This window comes from Salvelinus fontinalis, chromosome 27 (genome assembly GCF_029448725.1).
Source record: "Salvelinus fontinalis isolate EN_2023a chromosome 27, ASM2944872v1, whole genome shotgun sequence".
Taxonomy (NCBI): domain Eukaryota; kingdom Metazoa; phylum Chordata; class Actinopteri; order Salmoniformes; family Salmonidae; genus Salvelinus; species Salvelinus fontinalis.
Genome location: NC_074691.1, coordinates 3,425,190 through 3,440,548, shown reverse-complemented (window position 1 = coordinate 3,440,548; position 15,359 = coordinate 3,425,190). Strand labels below are relative to the sequence as shown.

The 15,359-nt window shown below is 46.2% G+C and overlaps 1 pseudogene; it reads right to left on the bottom strand.

The window, feature by feature from the left end:
• The window catches only part of LOC129824876 (glutamate receptor ionotropic, kainate 2-like), a 185,209-nt pseudogene that overhangs the window by 33,158 nt on the left and 136,692 nt on the right, over positions 1-15,359 (bottom strand).

Here is a 15,359-nt window from a genome sequence, read left to right as displayed (position 1 = left end):
AACTCAAAGAACGGAACACGGCAAAACTCCCGAAAAAATTCTAATAATCTGATTAAACTATATTGAAAAAACATACATTACGGTGATATGGTCACATGTATCAAACAAACTTCGACACGGAGATAGTTTTCATCCGTAACGTCAGCATAACAAAAGACAATGCCACCTCTGAAAACGCGCATCTCAGAAACCGGAAGTTGTCGGTCACGCTAAAGAAATAGATCTTATTTCACGTCAGTACAAGATAAACAAAAAATTTCTCCTCTGACGTCTTCCAGACACCCAGAGGAAGAAGAAGGAAGTGTCATTCGGGTCATAGGTTGCGTGACCATATATAGGCAGAGCTTTGAAGCGAGCATACACATCTTGCAATCTTTTTCTGGCTCAGGGAAAGTGCTGTGAAATGACCTGTGTTTGACTCAGAGACTCAATTGGAACGGTTTTAGAAACCATAGCTTGTTTTCTATCCAATGCTATATGGTTATATGCATATAGTAACAGCAATAATTGAATAAGAGGCAGTTTAGTCTGTAGAGGCAATTATGCTAATGCCAAACAGCACCCCCTGTATTCTCAAGAAGTAAAATGCGATAGTGGCAATCATCACCAACACAACATCAACAATACAGAGAGCTATAGACACCCATGGGGCTGGGGATTTGAAAAAAAACCATCAGGGCTTTGTTCCAATCTCCATCCTACCTCTAGAATGAATGTACTCTAAGTGGTATGGTAGTACAGACATTGGAACACAGCCCAGGTTTAATGTCCTGCTCATTGTTTCAGAATAAATTCCTAGTAGTAACTGATGTTTGACATTGATATATACTAGGCTATGCTGTTTGCTTCCATGAATAGGATCAGGGAAGTAACGGAGGGTAAATGCATGTAAAAAATAAAAAAACATTTATGCACCTATTACACCAAGTTAGTGTTGTTTGGATTAATGTTGTTGAACATTTACCAACCTTTGTGTTTACCACTACATCCCTGATTAGCATACATTGTGAACTGTAATCAGAATTACTTTGCTAAGCGTTTATGGTTCTCTGTATAAAGAAAAAAAAATTCCACAAAGATGATGAATTGCAGGCCATTTATGGACTATTTATTTAAAAACCAGTTTGGTACGTGGATGCATTCCAAACTGTACCCTATTCCCTAAATAGTGCACAACTTTTGACCAGAGCTGTTCAAAAGTAGTGCACTGGAGAGGGAATAGGATGCCATTTGGGATGTGTATAATCTAGCCTTTTCTTTACAGCTGCTCCTTATACACTCCACACGGGAATCATTTCTCTGGACTTCCTCGGCCCCATCTGGCCGCCTGATTGTCCGGAATGTCAATGAGCTCTGTCTACTTGTAAACGCCAGAGACCGCGCGCCGCACCTTGTCCCCTGTAGTGCGGTGTGTTATGTGACATTGTGTTGACAGTGTGAAACTGTGTGTGTGAAAGGACCCGATTGTGTGCTGTGTGCGTGAGGTTTCTCTGTGTGACCTTTCGTTCTGCGTTCCGAACCTGCATTTCTCTGGGTCTTGTTCTGCACACTGATTACTACAGGAGAGAAGTGTCCAACACGGGAGCGTAAGGTCACCGCACACACACACACACACAAAGTTAAGATGGCGCCAAAGAGGATTCCTGACGTTTTACATGATCCTAACCAACTGTGCTATTTTGTTCGTTTTTTTGCGTTGTTTGTAAATGATTTTAAACTTATTTTGTACATAATGTTGCTGCTACCGTCTCTTATGACCGAAACTTCTGGACATCAGAACAGCGACTACTCACCACAAACTGGAAGAAGTTTTTTCCTTTAACGAGTCCGACGAGAAGGATATACTGCTTTCCAAGGAACAGGCCCAAATCCCGGTCATTGGTGTGAAGAAAAGATGGAGGAAAAGAGGACACAGATCGGGCTGCCTTCTACATGTTTGTAAAATATTGACCTATGATTACAATTATCCAACCAACAGAACATTAGAAACTGTATTATTTTATGTTTCACCAAGTCGTGGCTGAATGACGACATGGGTCATATAGAGCTGGCGGGATATTCTATGCACTGGCAGAACAGAGAAGAAGCTACGTCGAGTAATACGAGGGATGTGTCTTCTTTTCTTTTTTTTAATCGACGACGATGTCCCCACAGTGACCGTACGTACATATTCCAACCAGAAACCATGGATTACAGGCAACATCTGCATCGAGCTAAAGGCTAGAGCTGCCGCTTTCAAGGAGTGGGAGACTAATCCGGACGCTAATAAGAAATCATGCTATGCCCTCAGACGAACCATCAAACAGGCAAAGAGTCAATACAGGATTAAGATTGAATCCCACTACACCGGCTCTGACGCTCGTTGGATGTGACAGGGCTTGAAAACTATTACAGACTACAAAGGGAAACCCAGTGACGCAAACTGACCAGTGACACGAGCCTGCCAGACAAGCTAAATGCCTTTTATACTCGCTTCGAGGCAAGCAACACTGAAGAATGTATGGGAGCACCAGCTGTTCTGGATGACTGTGTGATAATGCTCTTGGTAGCCGATGTGAGCAAGACCTTTAAACAGGTCAACATTCACAAAGCCGCGGGGCCAGACGGACTCCCAGGACGTCTACTCAAAGCATGCGCGGACCAACTGGCAAGGGTCTTCACTGATATTTTCAACCTCTCCCTGACCGAGTCTGTAATACCTACATGTTTCAAGCAGGCCACCATAGTCCCTGAGCCCAAGGAAGCGACGGTAAAATGCCTAAATGCCTACCGCCCTATAGCACTCACATCTGTAGCCGTGAAGTGCTTTGAAGGTCTGGTCATGGCTCACATCAACAGCAGCATCCTGGAAACCCTAGACACACTCCAATTTGCATACCGCCCCAACAGATCCACAGATGACGTCCTCTCAATCGCACTCCACACTACCCTTTCCCACCTGGACAAAATTAACACCTATGTGAAAATGCTGTTCATTGACTACAGCTCAGCATTCAACACCATAGTGCCCACAAAGCTCATCATTAAGCTAAGGACCCTGGGACTAAACACCTCCCTCTGCAGCTGGATCCTGGACTTCCTGACGGGCTGCCCCCAGGTGGTAAGGGTAGGTAACAACACGTCTGAAATGCTGATCCTCAACACTGGGGCCCCTCAGGGGTGTGTACTTAGTCCCCTCCTGTACTCCCTGTTCACCCAAGACTGCGTGGCCAAACATGACTCCAACACCATCATTAAGTTTGCTGACGACAAAACAGTGTTATGCCTGATCACCGATAATGATGAGACAGCCTATAGGGAGGAGGTCAGAGAACTTGCAGTGTGGTACCAGGACAACAACCTCTCCCTCAATGTGAGCAAAACAAAGGAGCTGATTGTGGACTACAGAAAAATCCGAGCCGAACAGGCCCCCAATAACATCAATGGGGCTGTAGTTGAGCGGGTCGAGAGTTTCAATTTCCTTGGTGTCCACATCACCAACGAACTATCATGGTCCAAACACACCATGACAGTCGTGGAGAGGGCATGACAAAACCTTTTCCCCCTCAGGAGACTGAAAAGATTTGGCATGGGTCCCCAGATCCTCAAAAGGTTCTACAGCTGCACCATCGAGAGCATCCTGACCGGTTGCATCACCGCCTGGTATGGCAATTGCTTAGCATCTGACCTTACGGCGCTACAGAGGGTAGTGCGTACGGCCCAGTACATCACTGGGACCAAGCTTCCTGCCATCCAGGACCTATATAATAGGCGGTGTCAGAGGAAAGCCCATAAAATTGTCAATGACTCCAGTCACCCAAGTTATAGATTGTTTTCTCTGCTAACGCATGGCAAATGGCACCAGAGCGCCAAGTCTAGGACCAAAAGGCTCCTTAACAGCTTTTACCCCCAAGCCATAAGACCGCTGAACAATCAATCAAATGGCTACCGGACTATTTACATTGAACCCCCCCCCCCCCCCCCCCCTCCATTTGTTTTGTACACTGCTGCTACTCGCTGTTTATTATCTATGCATAGTCACTTCACCCCTACATACATGTCTAACTTACCTCAAATAACCTGTATCCCCGCACACTGACTCGGTACCGGTACCCCCCTGTATATAGCCTCGTTGTTGTTATGTTATTGTGTTACGTTTATTTGGTAAATATTTTTCTTAACTCTTCTTGAACTGCACTGTTGGTTAAGGTCTTATAAGTAAGCATTTCAAGGTAAGGTCTACACATGCTGTATTCGGCACATGTGACAAATAACGTTTGATTTGATTTGACACAAACACACACACACACACACACACACACACACACACACACACACACACACACACACACACACACACACACACACACACACACACACACACACACAGAGCACACAGAGCACACAGAGCACACAGAGCACACAGAGCACACAGAGCACAGACAGGGGACATGCCGAGTTCCACACAGAATAACAAAAGGATTCCTCTGCCTCTTCTCCTCCTCTCCTCTTCTCTGATCATCCTCCTCTCCTATCCAGGGTCACAATAACCCAACAGGCACCCTCCTATCATCTGTCTGCTGGATGAAATTACTCGAGCCAGCTTTATTGATCGGTTTCTTTATTGCCTCAGGGCATCTGAGGAGAGGTGTGTAAGAGAGAGAGAGAGAGAGAGATAGTGTGTGTTTGTGGTGGACATTGTGCGGCAGGCGCACGTTTGCCAGCGGTTACAAGGAGACAGTGTGTGTGTGTGCGAGACGAGAGAGCCTGAGGTAACACTGTGCCATGTACTTATCTAGTGTGTAAGCTGGCGTAAGGAGCAATTACATGTTTACATGTAATGACAGGGGCCTTGTTGCTAATGTCACATGCGCTGGCCAAGTTTTCTGTGATATATTTTGCGACTGTATACGTACGTGTTCTATGATTGAGAACACCCTCTGAGTGAATCAAGAAAGAGTGAAGAAATAACCAAATGTCGGAGGAAACAGTTTAGGAATATGACATTTTTTTATTCTGACGATTATAGGAAAATGAGTCACTTCCTTTTAGCCCTTCAGATGTGGGTGGAATGAGCTTTTAAATCCGTAGAGATCGGAGGTTTTACTGTTTTACTACTGACATACCTCCATCTATGGCTGCACTACGATTCTATTTCTAGGGGATTAAAGAAAACACCATCCTTCACATATAGGGACTTAACCAATGGATCTGTTTGCAGGTCAATACTACAATTATGAGAGAGCAAGTTGACGCCTGGGCAGAAATCAGTACATCAGACTTAGAGCTATCGCACATCAACACCCATATGGAGGCGAGAGAGGAATACTTTTCTGATAAAGAAGACTATAGTATGGGCAATATTGGTGTGATTTCCTGGGTTCAAACCCAGGTTTCCTTAATTGCCATAGCACTGTTTAAGCCTGCTGAGCTAAAGCCTCCAAGACCAAGTCCTCATGTTTCAAGCAAGGTTATTCATCACTAGAGTGTGGTTAAGGACGTTTGTTATAATAAGTGAATCTGTTATAATAAGCACACTTTCATACACACACAAGCATGCAGGTACGCAGACAATGTTGCAGCTATATCTGCGTTCATTTGACTGTGTCTACTGCGTAAACTTAAAACCGTGTAAAGGCCACATTGAAAATATAGAGAAACTTACCCAACATACCTTTGATGAAGATGACAATAAAACAAGTGCATATTCTGAACCAACTTAGGTGACAGTTGTTGCCTTCCTTTCAGGTGATCAAAAGGCCAGTAACAGTTGGAAAACGTATATTAACCACAAAACTCTTGGGGTCAAACCGAAGAACAATCAACAGCTGCCACCCTAGAGTTCTGGGGATAATGAACCCTTTTCTACATTAGCAAAGGCTCCAGGGGAATTCTACCAAAAAGCGGGCGACGTTGGGCATGGGATGTCATAATGGCATCATATTGTTGTTGTAAAGTGCTTTTATGGATGCAGAAACGTCAGATTACAACCATCAAAAGATGTAATTTTTTGCAACCAGAAAAATAAGTCTAACTCTACTTATAATAGCTGCATAAACACACTGTACTCAGCTCCATAACACTGAACAAACCAATATATAACCAAAGGCCGGGCAAGGCCATAGGTTACTTATACAGTGCTTTAGCTCTACCTCACTCGATTGTTTCATATTTCCCTCGGTCTGAGGTTAAGCCAGGGCATGTCCACAGCACTTTACATAAGATAGCTTTACAGAGCTTAAGGGCATTTGTACTGCCTCAGTCAGTCGGACTTAATTCACACACTGTCAAAGCTTTCCTGTGGGGAATAGAGTTTGTTTCACAGGTAGAATAACTTCACACTCTGGGCTTGTGCTCGTATCGTAAGACGGAGAGAAAAGCCACTGTCGGGTTTGTGAAAGCGAGCGGTGAGGGATGCATGTTACCTGGCTATGACAAACAGCACACAACTGACACCCAAGTAAGCCAGCAGAATATACATCCAGATATCGGGTGAGAGGGGGTTGAGGAAGGAGAAGACGCCCGGGTTGGTTCCGTTGGGCTTGCGGTAGAGGATACTTATACCCAGGGTCATGAAGGGCTTGGAGAAGTCGATGACCTTCTCCCTCACGTAGGTAATGGCCAAAGGAGCCACCACTAGGTCTGCTTTCTGTGGACAGAGATCGGGGAAGGAATTGGAGTCCACCAATCAGAAGCTGTGGTATCACATCAAAACCAATCAAATTAGGACATACATTGGGAGGTTGGAGGAGTCCACCAATTAGGGGATATGGTATCAAATTAGAACCAATACAATTTGGACATAGATTGTGGGGTGGAGATAGTCGACCAATCAGGGGCTGTGGTATCACATCAGAAACTGGGGCTTGCAAGAAACTATCAGATATAGGATCTCCTCTCTGTCACCACTTTGACCAGTCACTGAGAATGTGTGGATTCTGGAAGGACAAGGGAAAATCAGTGAAGTCATTTGAACTAGGTTGTTATTGTAAATTAGTTTAGGTCCTGGATGCTGATTGGCTGAAAGCCATGGTACATCAGACAATATACCACGAGTATGTCACAAAAATACTTGTTTACTGTTCTGTTTATGTTGGTAACCAGTTTGTAATAGCAATAAGGGAGTTTGTGGTATATGGCTTCTATACTGTGCCACAGCTAAGGGGTGTATCCAGGCACTTCATTTCACGTCTTGCCTAAGAACAGCCCTTAGCCGTGGTATATTGGCCATATACCTCACCCCCTCTGGCCTTATTGCTTGAATTTAAAACTTGTTCTCAATGACTTACCTTGCTAAATAAATATGCAATATGAGAAATGTGCAAGACTTGGTGAGAACTGGGAAGTCAAAGGACTAAAAAGCGTCCTTCGTGTAATTGGTGTAGACCCAAACAGACCCTATAAAGTCAAAACCTCTGCACCTATTCAAAGCCCATTCTCCATTGTATACATTATCTGCCAAACCGTATCCTCATCACCACGGCAACACACCAATAGCCACCACGGGAACCATCACAGTACACTCCTCCACTCCACTACTCACGTGGTCCATGAGCTCCCTGACCATGCCATTCCACTGGCCCGTGCTCTCCTCCAGCGCCCCATACTTGCCGTCCTCCACCAGACGCACCTAATAATAATAATAACAGTGCTATTAATTATAAAGGTAACAACAAGAAACGTAATATGACGTTCATCCCGCAACGCACCGGCTCCAAGTGACACAATTTCTCAAACCCTGTCTTCACAAATATCTTCCCATATACTGACCCTTTGTTGGTCTGGTTATGGTTGTGGTAGTAGTAGTATGTGCATTCATTTTCATACTGTTCCCCCATGGAGATCAAACCCACAACCCTGGCATTGCAAGCCCCATGCTCTACCAACTGAGCCACATGGAAAAACACTCACCTCATAGTGAAAGCCCAGGATCCCCGAGAGCTCGCGGAGCAGGTCGATGCAATAGCCCTCGAAGCGGTCGTTTCCGTACAGCGGCTTGTCGGACTTCTTGAACATCACGTAGGGCTCCACCTGTTAAGGAAAGATGGGGTGGGAGGGATGGGGAGAAGGTAGAGTGAAAGAGGGAGGAGGAAGAAAGGAGGGAGAGGGTGGAAAGGGGGAGAGAGGCAGAGAGAGGTAGAAAGGAGGAAGAGGCAAAGGGAGGAGGTAAAGACAAAGGGAGGCGGTAGGAGGCGAGAGAGAGGTAGAGATAGGGATGAGAAAAGACAGATCATAAAGCAGAGCAGGACGGCAACAAAGAGTGGTAAAAAAAGGACAAGAAAGAGAATGATGTCAAAAGAGAGCAGAGAAAAACATACATCATACTCCAGCTATGGGGCAGCAGGTAGCCGAGGGGTTAAAGTGGAACTGACAGCGTTTTAGAAAGCTGAAATTATATTAAAATCTGTATTCAGACCCCTTCCCTTTTTCCACATTTTGTTTCAGCCTTATTTTCAGTTTCATCCTTATTCAAAAGGATTGTGTCAAGGCACAGATCTGGGGAAGGGCACCATGTCTGCAGCATTGAAGGACCCCAAGAACACAGTGGCCTCCATCAGTCTTAAATGGAAGTTTGGAACAACCAACATTATTCCTAGAGCTGGCCAAACTAAGCAATCTGGGGGAGAAGGGCCTTGGTCAGGGAGGTGACCAAGAACCCAATGGTCAATCTGACAGAGCTCCAGAGTTCCTCTGTGGAGATGGGAGAACCTTCCAGAAGGACAACCATCTCTGCAGCACTTCACCAATGAGGCAATGATTGTAGAGTTGCCAGACGGAAGTCACTCCTCAGTAAAAGGCACCGGACAGCTTGGAGTTTGCCAAAATGTACCTAAAGGACTCTCAGACCATGAGAATCAAGATTCTCTGGTCTGATGAAACCAAGATTGAACTCTTTGGCCTGAATGCCAAGCGTCATGTCTGGAGGAAACCTGGCACCATCCTAACGGCGAAGCATGGTGGTGGCAGCATCATGCTGTGGGGATGTTTTTCAGCTGCAGGGACTTGGAGACTAGTCAGGATTGAGGGAAAGATGAACGGAGCAATATACAGAGAGATCCTTAAAGAAAACCTGCTCCAGAGCGCTCAGGACCTCTGACTGGGGTGAAGGTTCACCTTCCAACAGGACAATGATCCTAAGCACACAGCGAAGACAACGCACTTAGTGACAAGTCTCTGAATGTCCTTTAGTGGCCCAGCCAGAGCCCAGACTTGAACCCGATCAAACATCTCTGGAGAGACCTGAAAATAGCTGTGCAGCTACACTCCCCATCCAACCTGACAGAGCTTGAGAGGATCTGCAAAGAAGAATAGGAGAAACTCCCCAAATACAGGTGTGCCAAGCTTGTAGCGTCATACCCAAGAAGACTCAAGGCTTTAATCGCTGCCAAAGGTGCTTCAACAAAGTACTGAGTAAAGCGTCTGAATACTTTTTTAAATGTAAATGTTAAATTTCATTTTTTCATTTTGAAACATTTGCAATAATGTCTAAATACCTGTTTTTGCTTTGTCAGTATGGGGTATTGTGTGTAGATTGATGAGGGGGAAAACGATTGAGTCAATTTTAGAATACGGCTGTAACGTAACAAAATGTGGAAGAAGTCAAGGGGTCTGAATACCTTCTGAATGCACTGTACACCCCCAGGGAAAATTTGACTCTTCTTTTTTTTTTTTACAATGTCTGACAAGCAAGCACTTGGATATGGTCATTTTCACATTTTCATACTTTCATAGAATGTTTGGGGCTGACGAAAGTAAAGCATTGCTGAAGATTCTATAGCAATATAGAGTGGGAAAGCGGTTGTGCGTTTGGACAATTTATAGACACTGCAGTAAATAAAACCTAATAAAAACATATCAGACTGGTGTGCCATAGCTAATCAGAGCTTCAGTAGACCTATATGCATGCATTACGTTTGGGGGAGAGGAGGTAACATCAAGATCCTACTACTACAAAGGGAGGCTTACTGGATATCCTCTCTATAGACATTGACCCCTAGTGGTCTGAATATTGACTTTGATCTCAGGCCCTTATGACCACATTTTCTTATATGAACAAGTCTTATAAATGTAACATTTATTTTTTACAGCTTATTAGCGTACACCTGACATGTTCCCCCTGTTGATGATACTCATTATATATTAAGGTTGAACCAAAATTACATGTAACAAAAACTAAATACGAAATTATGTGAAATTGAATGAAACAATAATGTATGTTGACGATAATACGATGTACAACATTCCATTATGTTTCTATATGTTAACAATAGCGTAATATATTTAATATGCCATATTGTAACGTCCTGACCAGAGTTCTTATGTGTTTTGCTTGTTTAGTGTTGGTCAGGACGTGAGCTGGGTGGGAATTCTATGTTTTGTGTCTAGTTCGTCTGTTTCTGTGTTCAGCCTAATATGGTTCTCAATCAGAGACAGCTGTCAACCGTTGTCCCTGATTGAGAATCATATATAGGTGGCTTGTTTTGTGTTGGGGATTGTGGGTGGTTGTTTCCTGTCTCTGTGTTTGTATTCTGCACCAGATAGGTCTGTATCGGTTTGCCACTTTTGTTATTTGTTTAGTGTTCACAGTAGTTTTGTTAATTAAACATGTAGAGCACTGGCTACGCTGCGTGTTGGTCCGATCCCTGTTTCACCCCCTCTTCTAGTGAAGAGAGGGAAGGCCGCCGTTACAGAACCACCCACCAATCTCGGACCAAGCAGCGTAGCAACGGGCAGCAGTGGCAGCAGCAGCAGCAGCGGGACCAGGAGAAATGGACATGGGAGGACGAGCTGGACGGAAAAGGACCCTGGGCAGAGCCAGAGGAGTATCGCCGCCCCAAAGCAGAGCTGGAGGCAGCAAAAGCAGAGAGGCGGCGTTTCGAGGAGCTAGCTCGGCAGCAGGAGCCGGATCTGGGTTACACCACTTGGGAGGAAATAGACAGGTGGTCGGTGTTGACAGGTAGGAGACAGGTAGGAGACCTGCGCCCACTTCCCATGCTTACCGTGGAGAGCGGGAGTACGGGCAGACACCGTGTTATGCGGAAGAGCGCACGGTGTCTCCTGTACGTGTGCATAGCCCGGTGCGGGTTATTCCACCTCCCCGCACTGGCCGGGCTAGATTGAGCATTGAGCCAAGTGCCATGAAGCCGGCTCTACATATCTGGCCTCCAGTACGTCTCCTCGGGCCGGTGTACATGGCACCAACCTTACGCATGGTGTCCCCGGTTCGCCAACACAGCCCAGTGCGGGTTATTCCACCTCCCCCCACTGGACGGGCTACGGGGAGCATTCAACCAGGTAAGGTTGGGCAGGCTCGGTGCTCAAGGGAGCCAGTACGTCTGCACGGTCCGGTATATCCGGCGCCACCTTCCCGCCCCAGCCCATTTCCTCCAGTTCCAGCACCCCGCACTCACCTTATGGTGCGTGTCCCCAGCCCAGTACCACCAGTGCCTACACCACGCACCAGGCTTCCAGTGCGTCTCCAGAGGCCTGTTCCTCCTCCACGCACTCTCCCTATGGTGCGTGTCTCCAGCCCAGTACCTGCAGTTCAGGCACCACGCACCAAGCCTCCTGTGCGTCCCCAGAGCCCTGTACGCACTGTTCCTTCTCCCCGCACTCGCCCTGAGGTGCGTGCCCTCAGCCCGGTACCTCCAGTTCCGGTACCACGCACCAGGGCTATAGTGCGCCTCGAGAGTCCAATGTGCCCTGTTCCTGTTCCCCGCACTAGCCTTGAGGTGCGTGTCTCCAGTCCGGTACCACCAGTTCCGGCACCACGCACCAGGCCTACTGTGCGCCTCAGCAGGTCAGAGTCGGCCGTCTGCTCAACGCCGCCTGCACTGCTCGTCTGCCCAGCGCCGTCTGAGCTGCCTGCCTGCCCAACACCATCTGAGCCATCCGTCTGCCCAGCGCCATCTGAGCCATCCGTCTGCCCAGCGCCATCTGAGCCATCCGTCTGCCCAGCGCCATCTGAGCCATCCGTCTGACCAGCGCCATCTGAGTCATCCGTCTGCCCAGCGCCATCTGAGCCATCCGTCTGCCACGAGCCATTAGAGCCGCCCGTCTGTCCCGAGCCATTAGAGCCGTCCGCCAGTCAGGAGCCGCTAGAGCCGTCCGTCAGTCAGGAGCCGCCAGAGCCGCCAGCCAGTCAGGAGCCGCCAGAGCCGCCAGCCAGTCAGGAGCCGCCAGAGCCGCCAGCCAGTCATGAGCTGCCCTACAGTCATGAGCTGCCCTACAGTCATGAGCTGCCCTACAGTCATGAGCTGCCCTACAGTCATGAGCGGCCCTACAGTCATGAGCGGCCCTACAGTCATGAGCGGCCCTACAGTCATGAGCGGCCCTACAGTCATGAGCGGCCCTACAGTCATGAGCTGCCCTACAGTCCGGAGCTGCCACTCAGTCCGGAGCTGCCATTCAGTCCTGAGCTGCCTCTCCTCCTGAGCTACCTCTCTGTCCTGAGCTACCTCTCTGTCCTGAGCTACCTCTCTGTCCTGAGCTACCTCTCTGTCCTGAGCTACCTCTCTGTCCTGAGCTACCTCTCTGTCCTGAGCTACCTCTCTGTCCTGAGCTACCTCTCTGTCCTGAGCTACCTCCTAAATCATGTTGGGGCCATGGTGAGGATTCTTATGCCAAGGTCGTGGGTGAGGGTCGTCACTCAAAGGACACTAAGGAGGGGGACAAAGACAGTGGTGGAGTGGTGTCCTCGTCCACCGCCGGAGCCGCCACCGCGGACAGATGCCCACCCAGACCCTCCCCTTGAGTTTTAGGGGTGCGTTCGGAGTCCGCACCTCAGGGGGCGGGGGGTGGGGGGGGGGTACTGTAACGTCCTGACCAGAGTTCTTATGTGTTTTGCTTGTTTAGTGTTGGTCAGGACGTGAGCTGGGTGGGAATTCTATGTTGTGTGTCTAGTTCGTCTGTTTCTGTGTTCAGCGTGTTGGTCCGATCCCTGTTTCACCCCCTCTTCTAGTGAAGAGAGGGAAGGCCGCCGTTACACATATACAATTTTTTTTGCAGTTTCACTAATTCATTTTAATTCACTTAATCACTTAATCATTATGACACACCCCTCACTACTGTCATTGGTTACACTAATATGTGTCTACATAACCTGGTTCAAGTATTCATGACATCACCCTGAGGAAGGCACAGTGATGCCGAAACGTTGGTAAATACCCATTAAATTGCTGGGAGATTATACATGGAGTGTGCAACTTTTTTCTTTTGATAGTTAGTAAGCACCTCCCACAAACTAATATTCTGGGTGTTATGCCAGCTCATGTTTTTTATATTTATGAAATACATTTAAGCAAGACAAATAATATTCTTCATGTCCTGAATTATTCAGTCGCGTCTTTCTCTAACATAGGATTAACATTATATCCAAAAAGTCGGATTTCGTAACCTAATACATCCGATAATAAGCACCGAGCTCTGTTGACAGAGCAGTGTTGCTTTCTCACAACAACTTTAGCATTTTACATGTTGTGGTGGTTGTCTGCAAAGTTGTTTCCGTGGGTCGCAAAAAGCTAAATTAGCATGACACGAGCTGAATTAAACGTAAAAGGCTTTGAAAATAAAAAGGACGCTCAGTGGCTAATTTACATTCCACCGAGATACGTTTGTTTTTGTGAGACAACTTCTAAAAATAACAGGAATGTTGCATAAAGAAAAGCACTAATATATGAAAATAATACATGCTATGTCTCAAAATCTTACTTCTACACAACCGTTCGAAATTAGAGGTCACTTAGAAATGCCCTTTTTTTTGGTCCATTAAAATAACATCAAATTGATCAGAAATACAGTGTTAACATTGTTAATGTTGGAAACTACTATTGTAGCTGGAAACGGCAGATTTTTTTAATGGGACATCTACATAGGCGTACAGAGGCCCATTATCAGCAACCATCAACCATCACTCCTGTGTTCCAATGGCACATTGTGTTAGCTAGTGTAACGTCCTGACCAGAGTTCTTATGTGTTTTGCTTGTTTAGTGTTGGTCAGGACGTGAGCTGGGTGGGAATTCTATGTTGTGTGTCTAGTTTGTCTGTTTCTGTGTTCAGCCTAATATGGTTCTCAATCAGAGACAGCTGTCAATCGTTGTCCCTGATTGAGAATCATATATAGGTGGCCTGTTTTGTGTTGGGGATTGTGGGTGGTTGTTTCATGTCTCTGTGTTTTGTCTGCACCAGATAGGTCTGTCTCGGTTTTTTCCACATTTGTTATTTTGTATGTTGTTTGTAGTGTTTCACTTGTTCTTTAATTAAACATGTTGAACACTAGCCACGCTGCACTTTGGTCCTCTCCTTCACCCCTGGAAGAAAGCCGTTACAGCTAGTCCAAGTTTATCATTTTAAAAGGCTAATTGATCATTAGAAAACCCTTTTGCAATTATGTTAGCACAGCTGAAAACTTTCTCTAACCAGAATAGAAAGAGAAGTGGGAGGCCCTGGTGCAGAACTGAGCAAGAGGACAAGTACATTAGAGTGTCTAGTTGGAGAAACAGACGCCTCACAAGTCCTCAACGAGCAGCTTCATTAAATAGTACCTGCAAAACACCAGTCTCAACGTCAATAATGAAGAGGCGACTCCGGGATGCTGTCCTTCTAGGCAGAGTTGCAAAGAAAAAGCCATATCTCAGACTGGCCAATAAAAATAAAAGATTAAGATGACCAAAAGAACACAGACACTGGACAGAGGAAGATTGGGAAAAAGTGTTATGGACAGACGAATCTAAGTTTGAGGTGTTCGGATCACAAAGAAGAAAGTTCGTGAGATGCAGAAAAAATGAAAAGATGCTGGAGGTGTGCTTGACGCCATCTGTCAAGCATGGTGGAGGCTATGTGATGTTTGGGGGTGCCTTGGTGGTGGTAAAGTGGGAGATTTGTACATGGTAAAAGGGATCTTGAAGAAGGAAGGCGATCACTCCATTTTGCAACGCTATGCTATACTCTGTGGATGGGGCTTAATTGGAGCCAATTTCCTCCTACAACAGGACAATGACCCAAAGCTCCAAACTATGCCAGAACTAGTTAGGGAAGAAGCAGTCAGCTGGTATTCTGTCTATAATGGAGTGGCCAGCACAGTCACCGGATCTCAACCCTATTGAGCTGTTGTGGGAGCAGCTTGACCGTATGGTACGTAAGAAGTGCCCATCAAACCAATCCAATTTGTGGGAGGTGCTTCAGGAAGCATGGGGTGAAATCTCTTCAGATTACCTCAACAAATTGACAACTAGAATGCCAAAGGTCTGCAAAGCTGTAATTGCTTCAAATGGAGGATTCTTTGAAGAAAGCAAAGTTTGAAGGACACAAAAATCCTTATTTCTAACCATGTCAACGTCTTGACTATATTTCCTATTCATTTTGCAACTCATTTCATGTAT